Source organism: Notamacropus eugenii, chromosome 6 (assembly GCF_028372415.1).
Source record: "Notamacropus eugenii isolate mMacEug1 chromosome 6, mMacEug1.pri_v2, whole genome shotgun sequence".
Taxonomy (NCBI): Eukaryota; Metazoa; Chordata; class Mammalia; order Diprotodontia; family Macropodidae; genus Notamacropus; species Notamacropus eugenii.
In genome coordinates this window covers 162,885,007-162,892,984 of record NC_092877.1, presented here as the reverse complement: position 1 = coordinate 162,892,984, position 7,978 = coordinate 162,885,007, and the positions used below count along the sequence as shown (strand labels likewise).

Genomic DNA, 7,978 nt, shown 5'->3' with positions numbered 1-7,978 from the left:
TGACTCAGTTCTCTCTGTATTTGAGAAATGAAGCCTTTATTGGAGAAACTAGCAACAATTTTTTTCACGTTTACTCCACTAACTCGATTTTAGCTTATTCCCCCACCATTTGTTCTATCCATTCTCTTTCTTTTTACTTTGTCCCTCCTCAAAAGTGTTTTGCTTCTGACTACCTCCTCCCCAAATCTGCCCTCCCTTTATCACCCCCCTTTTCTTATCTCCCCTCCCCTCCTTCTTTCCTTTAGGAGAAGATAGATTTCTATACTTAATTGCATGTGTATGATATTCCCTCTCTGAGCCAATTCAGAGAGTGTGGTTCACTCACTCCCCCTCACCTCCTCCCTCTTCCCCTTCACTATAAAAGCGTTTTCCTTGCTTTTTCTATGGGAGACAATTTGCCTCATTCTATCTTGCCCTTTCTCCTTCTTCCAGTACATTCCTCTCTTACCTCTTAATTTTATTTTTTAACTAACATTCCTTCATATTCAGCTCAACCGGTGCCCCCCTTCTGTCTCTCTCTCTCTCTATATATATGCATGTATGCATATTTGTATATGTCTGCATATATATGTGTGTGTATAGCCATATATATCTATATCTATCTATCATCTATCTATCTATATGCATCTATCATCTATCTATCTTTCTATCTATCCATCTATCTGTCTATCTATCTATCTATCTATCTATCTATCTATCTATCTATCTATCTATCTATCTATCTATCTATCCTCCCTCCAACTACTCTAAGACTGAGAAAGGTTTCACGAGTTACAAATATCACTTTTCCATTTAAGAATGAAAATGTTTCAATTTTAATAATTCCCTTGTGATTTCTCTTTCTTGTTGACCTTTTCATGCTTCTCTTTATTCTTGCATTTGAAAGTGAATTTTTCTATTCAACTCTGGTCCTTTTATCAAGAATGCTTGAAAGTTCTCTATCTTAGTGAATTTTTATCCTCTGAAGGATTATACTCAGTTTGGCTGGATGGGTGATTCTTGCTTATATTCTTAGCTCCTTTGCCCTCTGAAATATCATATTGCAAGTCCTCTGATCCTTTAACAGAGAAGCGGCTAAATTTTTGTGTTATCCTGACTGTGTCTTCACAATACTTGAATTGTTTTTTTTTTTTTTTCTGACCACTTGTAATAATTTCTCCTTAACCTGGGAACCTTGGAATTTGGCTATGATATAACTGTGAGTTTTTCTTTCAGGATCTGTTTCAAGAGGTGATTAGTGGATTTTTTAAATTCTATTTTATAGTCTGTTTCTAAAATATTGGGGTAGTTTTCCTTGAAAATTTCTTGAAAGATGATGTCTAGACTCTTTTTTTGGATCATGACTTTCAGGTAGTCCAGTAATTTTAAAACTGTCTTTCCTGGATGTATTTTTTAGGTCAGTTGTTTTTCCAATAAGATATTTCACATTTTCTTCTATTTTTTCATTCTTTATGTTTGTTTTACATTTTTATGATTTCTCATAGTATTAGCTAATTTTAAGGATTTTTTTTTCCAGTAAGCTTTTGGATCTCATTTTCCATTTGACTAATTGTGCTCTTTAAGACATTCTTCTCCTCACTGGATTTGTGGACCACTTTTGCCATTTGCCTACTCTATTTTTAAAGGTGTTATTTTCTTCAGGATTTTTTGTGTCACCTTTACCAAGCTGTTAACTCATTTTTCATGATTTTCTTGCATCACTTTCATTTTTCTTCTCAATTTTTCCCCTGCCTCATTTACTTGATTTTCAAAATCTTTTTCTGAGCTCTTCTTGCCTCTTGGAGGCTTAGTATATGGAAGCTTTGACTTTGTTGTCTTATTCTAAGTGTGTATTTTGATCTTCCTTGTCACTATAAGGACTTTCTATAGTCAAAGTTATTTTCCATTGTTCACACATTTTCCTAGTCTCTTGACTTTTAACTCTTTGTTAAAGTAGGTCTCTGCTTCCAGGTTGGAGGGTGCACTGTCCCAAGCTTCAGGGGCTTTGTGCAGCTGTTTTCAGAGATAGTTCCAGGGATGTAAATTTTCAGTTTTTCCAGCATGGTATGATCTAAGGAGAGGGCTTTACTACTCTTCTATCCTCTGCTCTTGCCTATGAGCAACCACAATCACTCTTTTCTGCCTTGTACCAGTGAGGCAAGTTCCCACCTCCTGCTGCAAGTTCTGCTCTGTTCATGCTTCTCTTTACTCTGACACTGCCACCCAGAACTGCAACTCAGATCAGAGTATGGGCAAAGCAACAGTGTCCTGTCTTAGTGCTAACAAAATACTCCATAACATCCTTTGGACCAGTTGTTAGACTTCCTTACCCTCTATGAACTGAGAGCTTCAGAAGCAGCCACTGCTGCCACTGCTGAATCAGTTGCTCCCAAAACCTGCTACTGGTTTGCCAGGGCTGGGGCTGGTGAGGCCTTCTTTAGAATGAGCTTCATTCTCACCCATGTGTAAGAGTTTCTTTCCTGCTGACCTTCTAAGTTGTCTTTGGCCTCTGTAGTCTGAGAGGTCTGGAAACTGCCACTGCTGCCAGTGATTCAGTCACTGAAGGCCTGCTCTGGGTTTCTTGGGGCATGGTCTGTGCTGACACTGCCTGTGCTAGACAGAACTCCTCTCTTAGTAGGGTCCAACAGACTTTACTTTCTGACCTTCCAAGTTGTCCTGGGCTGGAAATTTATTTCACTCCATCTTGATTCTGCTTCTCTAAAATTTGTTTAGAGTCATTTTTAAAGGTATTTGGAGGGGTTTGGAGGAGAGCTCAGGAGAGTCTCTGCCTTTGTTCTGCCATTTTGACTCTGCCTCCAAGTTCCTCTTTTTCTTTAAGATGATGCTCAGGTGCAATCTTCTGCATGAAAATCTTTATTGATGGCCACTCTGACCCCCAATTATCAGTGCAATCCCTTCCAAACTATCTTTTGGATTGTGTGTATATGTTCATGTGTCTATTAATTTAATATTTATAATGTATATGCCATATACATATACCTGTTTTCTCCATTAGAAAGTGAACTCTTTGCAAGTAGGGATTGTTTCACATTTTTTTGATTTGTATCTGAAACACTTCACAAAATGTATGACCTAATTTATTTATTGGAGGAAAGAAGCAACTGTTTTATTCCAGATCCATGTCATACACTGACTACGTTTCTACATCTACTTTTCCGGATGACCTTGACATGAACCCTAAACTAAATGTTAAATATTTTTTTTTCACTGAGACTTTATGAGAGATATTTAAAGAGTCAAGGACTGTGGGAAAAATTTGTTAATCTTAACTGTTGGAGACCAAATTACCTCAGTGCTGAATCACATTATTACCATATATGGTCCAGAAAGGAGGGTAATAAGGAGAGTATTCAATGCCAGTTCCCCAGTCTTTTGGACCTGGTAGTGGTTGCTATTTTAACTTGTAGCTAAAATAAAATATTCCTTTATTTTCTCCCCAAGAATAGTTTTCTTGGCAATTTTAGCAGAATAAAAAAAATCTTTTCCCCCCTTCTTTTAGGAAACAACCCCATCCACTTGATACCATGGGAAGGTTTTTGTCAAGATTTGTAGGCAAATGATCTCTTGGCTTGATCTGGATAAAACCAGTTTTTAATAACTTCAGAAGTGGACCCTAATGATTTTTTTAAAAAGTAATAAAATATTAAGAACAATATGACAAATATGATCAATACACAAATATATGCATAAACATATATGCATACATATATATGTGTATATATTTATCCACACATATGTACATTATCTATCTATCTATCTACCTATCTATCTATGTTTTGTTTCTAAAATATGGTAGCCAGAGTGTATTGTATACTCTTTCAGCTTACTTATTACTGAAATACAGTACATTATATTTCACACAAGAATTGATGAAGCTTTCAAATTTCTCTCAAATATACTCTCAAATATAATTTCTTTCAATCTCTTTTATTTATAGTACAGCTACCTAGTGAGGGAATTTGAAGAAAGAAATGGGAATCTTTCCTTTACCATACTCTTTTTCTTAACCATAAAATTGCACTACAGGAAATACACTTACTTAGGAAGTAGTTTACCTCATGTCAGAAGTATTTATGCAACTTTTTTTCTATTTATACTTGTGGTGTGACTAAACATATCATGATACTGTCCTTTCTCTGTTATGAAAGAGTTTATACATTAAAGTGACTACTACTTTGAACAAGCATCTTCTAGAAGTATAGGAAGCACTATGATATAATAGACAGAGAGTGTATTGGCACTAGAGTCAGAAGATTTGAGTTCAAGTGACAGACTTCACTGCTGAACTCACAGAGATGTGGTGAAGAAAGTGCTTTGCAGATCTTAAAGTGCTATATAAATGGAGGCTTATTAATGGGAATGTGAAATGGCACTGAGAAGTTATTGTAGGCATTACCTCAATGTTATTCTACAATATGATATTTGAAAAACCCTTTACAATATTGTAGCATAATGAGGCCCTCATTTAAATAAAGCACAATAAACTTAACTCTACTTACTGGACAAAGAAAAAATAGAGGAAGCCACGTTACCCTTTCTCTTCTCTCTCTGTATCTGTCTGTTTCTGTCTGTCTCTATCTCTCTCTTTCTCTATCTCTGTCTCATTTTATCGTTATAGAGAAACTTCTTCACTGTATCTTTACAGTTTTCTCCCATGAGAGAGATAATGTTCTTTACATTGAACCCTTTTAAATGATTATGAATTTAATTTAGGAAGTTTTTCAATTTTCCAGGACTTGCTGCAATCATCACCATGCCATCCATAAACAGAAGCATCTGGAGGACCTCACAACTTATGGGAAACTCCTTCAATCTTGTACTTTCAGTTGGACATCCACCATGACAATGGAGAACATCTTTGGTAAACACATATCTCCTTATTTTATGGAAAGTGTAAAGGTTATACTAGAAAAGCACAGTGAAGCATCAACCCTACTAGCAATTATGAGTTGCAACGCCTCACCAAATATGATCAATGGATGCATTCATCAAATGATAATAATTACATTAAACAAAGAATTTCATGTTTTATAAATTTGGATTTTTTTGAAAGAACATCCTATATGAGTGTGAGTTGTTGGATATAATATGCTAGAGTACAATAGTTACACTATATTGACAAAGCTAAAAGACTGCAATTTATAAGACTTGGAATATAAGTAAAATAAGTACAGATTTGTAAGATGAGTCTTGCTAACAGAAAAGAGTCATAAAAATGAGACAAATGAGGGAAGATGGGTTAACAGAAAGCTTGGTGTGAGACCCAAGTAAGCCAGGTCATTCTGAGGACACTTAAGGATGAAACTGAAAGGAGAAAAATAAGCACATGAACATTAGAAAAGATCTGTTAAATTTTCTACAAGTATTTTCTTCACCAATAAGAGTGGAACCCAAACATATAGTTTGTAACGTCATGACCTTTGGTATTTGGCAATTGGAAGTAGGAAACCAATACTCAAAGAGAAACTAGAGTGAAAAAAAATTTAGCTAGCGAAAGTCTACACTGGAAATTCAGGAAATCTGAAAGTCTTAAGGGACCAAATCTAAAAATACTGGAAATAGGAGATTTATTATAGATTTTCATTCTGTCAAGTGTTTGTCATGCCAGAGAATGAAAATACAGCTTCACATGATTCATAGCCCCTGGATCGAAGACTCTAACCTCTTGAAATTCCAAATTGTCCTTGCTCCATCAATGCAAAATTTGTGACAGTCTTTTAACTTCATAAATAAACGCTTGGGTGATACTGTTTTTGTGTAGCGTGTGTACAGCAGTGTTGCAATCCTTAGTGATGGTTCTCTTGTCCCTGTTGCAGAAGTATTCCAAGACAGAGATGTTGCCCTGGATGCTCTGTTTTGGAATGTCTAATTTGCAGAGGAAGATCAAGGAGCCACGATCATCATAATTAAATAGCATAGGGCAGCAGTCATGGCCAGCAGCCACCATGCTATTCTCAGAGACAAATGACACACTCAGTAGTGGGAGAAACTCTGTTTTCAGATGTGAAACCATCATGTTTTTGGAGGCATCGGCAACTGACACAGTACTATCATGAGTGATCCAAGCAAGGTGGTTCCCACTGGCAGAGAAACTAACCAGCCAACACTTTTGGTACCACCAAACTCTGACATCACTTGACCAAAAGACATCTTGGTACCCCATGGAGTACTGGTTGACTTTTCATCAACTTCTTTAGTGTAGGATGAAAAAACTCTGCATTTGAAGTCACAAGATCCAGCAGCCAGGAAAACATTGTTGGGGTGCCAGTTCAAACTAAGGACAGTAGAACAAACTGTTTTTTTTTTTTTATGTATTTGCTCACCCACCAGTCATTTTAAGACTCAAAATAGCACATGGAAATCAGTCGAGCTCCACTACCTACAGCAAATTTATTTTCAAGGGGACACCATTTCACAAAGGTGGCTGCAGGGTTAATCCTCAGGGTCACCAGGGTTGATTTCCAGATGCCATCTTTCTGACTCCAGACATAAACATTACAGGCTGCACCACAAGTTACAATTCGATTGTTCTTGGGAACCCAGTCAATACCTGTGATGTGTCTCTTGTGCTTCTTTATTTTATGGACTTTCACCCATTGGTTCCCATTCTTCTTGTAAATCTTCATGATTATTAGGGCTAAGTGCAATCTGAGTATGGTCTCTGTTCCAAGCATGGCAGGTGATTTGCTCTAGTAAAAATTGATGTAAGGACATTATTTTTAGTGTTTTCAAAAGGGAAAAAAAGTTGGGATGGGGAAGATGTGGAAAGGCCCTGGAGCAGAGGATTTGAAGACCCTGGTCAGTTGACATGAATAAGCTCTGGTGAGTGGTGGGAGGAAGATGGAGAGTCCTTTAATTTTGAAAGAACTCTTCTTCAGTGAGCTTTAGAATCTCCTTTTCCATTTGTCTAATTCTGCTTTTTAAAGCATTTTTCTCCTTATTGACTTTTCAGACCTCTTTTGTCATTTGGATTAGTCTATTTTTAAAGGTGTTACTTTCTTCAGCGTTTTTTTTTTTGAGTCTCCTTTTGACAAGCTATTGACTCGCTTTTATGACTTTCTGCCATTGTTCTCTTTCCCTTCTCAATTTTTCCTCCACCTCTCTTACTTGATTTTTGAAATCCTTTTTGAGCTCTTCCATGGCCTGAGACCATTGCATATTTATTTTGGAGCTTTAGGATGAAGAACCCTTGACTTTTATGTCTTTCTCTAATGGTATGTTTTGTTCTTCCTCATCTAAATGGATGGAGGAAAATACCTGTTCACCAAGAAAGTAACCTTCTATAGTCTTATTTTTTTCCCTTTAATGGGAATTTTTCCAGCCAGTTACTTGACTTTTGAGCCCTTTGTCAAGAGGAGGGTATACTCTAATGAACTGTAAGTTCTCAGTTCCTCCAAGGTGGCATAATCAAGGGAGAGTAGTTGACTCCTCTCCTTGCCTGTGCTCTGGTCTGGGAGCAACCACAAGTTTTCCTGCCCAGGATCCTTGAGTAGGGTTCCCTTTCCAGAGCTTTCACCAGCTCCACCACACCCATGCTACTCCTCACCCCAGGGTTACCACTCAGGGCTGAGATCCAAATCAGCCACTCAATTCCTCCAGGGTTTTAGACCAGAGGCTTCAAAAATGAATGCTATGCTGCAGTGGCTTCTGCAGCCCTGGGCCTGTGACTAGGGGAGGACCCTGCTCCCATCTCATCCAGGTGAAAGAGCTTTCTCACTGACTTTTGAAGCTGTCTTTGGCATTTTTGAATTGAGAAATCTGGGAACCACAGCTGCTGCTTGGTACTCTGTGCCCCAGCTTGCTCCACTCCTGTCCCTGTTATGTGCAGCCAAGGATGGACTGTGCTCTACTCGGAGCCCCATGTGATAGACCTTTCCTGTCAGCCTTCCAGGTTGTCTTGGTCTAGAAATCTCTTTCACTCTGTCGTTTTGTGGCCTCTGCCACTCTTGAATTTGTTTGGACTCATTTTTTATAGGTA

At 37.7% G+C, this 7,978-nt stretch overlaps 1 pseudogene; it reads right to left on the bottom strand.

Moving 5' to 3' along the window:
- Nucleotides 1-5,625: 5,625 nt before the first annotated feature.
- LOC140510786 (actin-related protein 2/3 complex subunit 1A pseudogene) lies at nt 5,626-7,302 on the bottom strand (annotated as a pseudogene).
- Nucleotides 7,303-7,978: the final 676 nt, after the last annotated feature.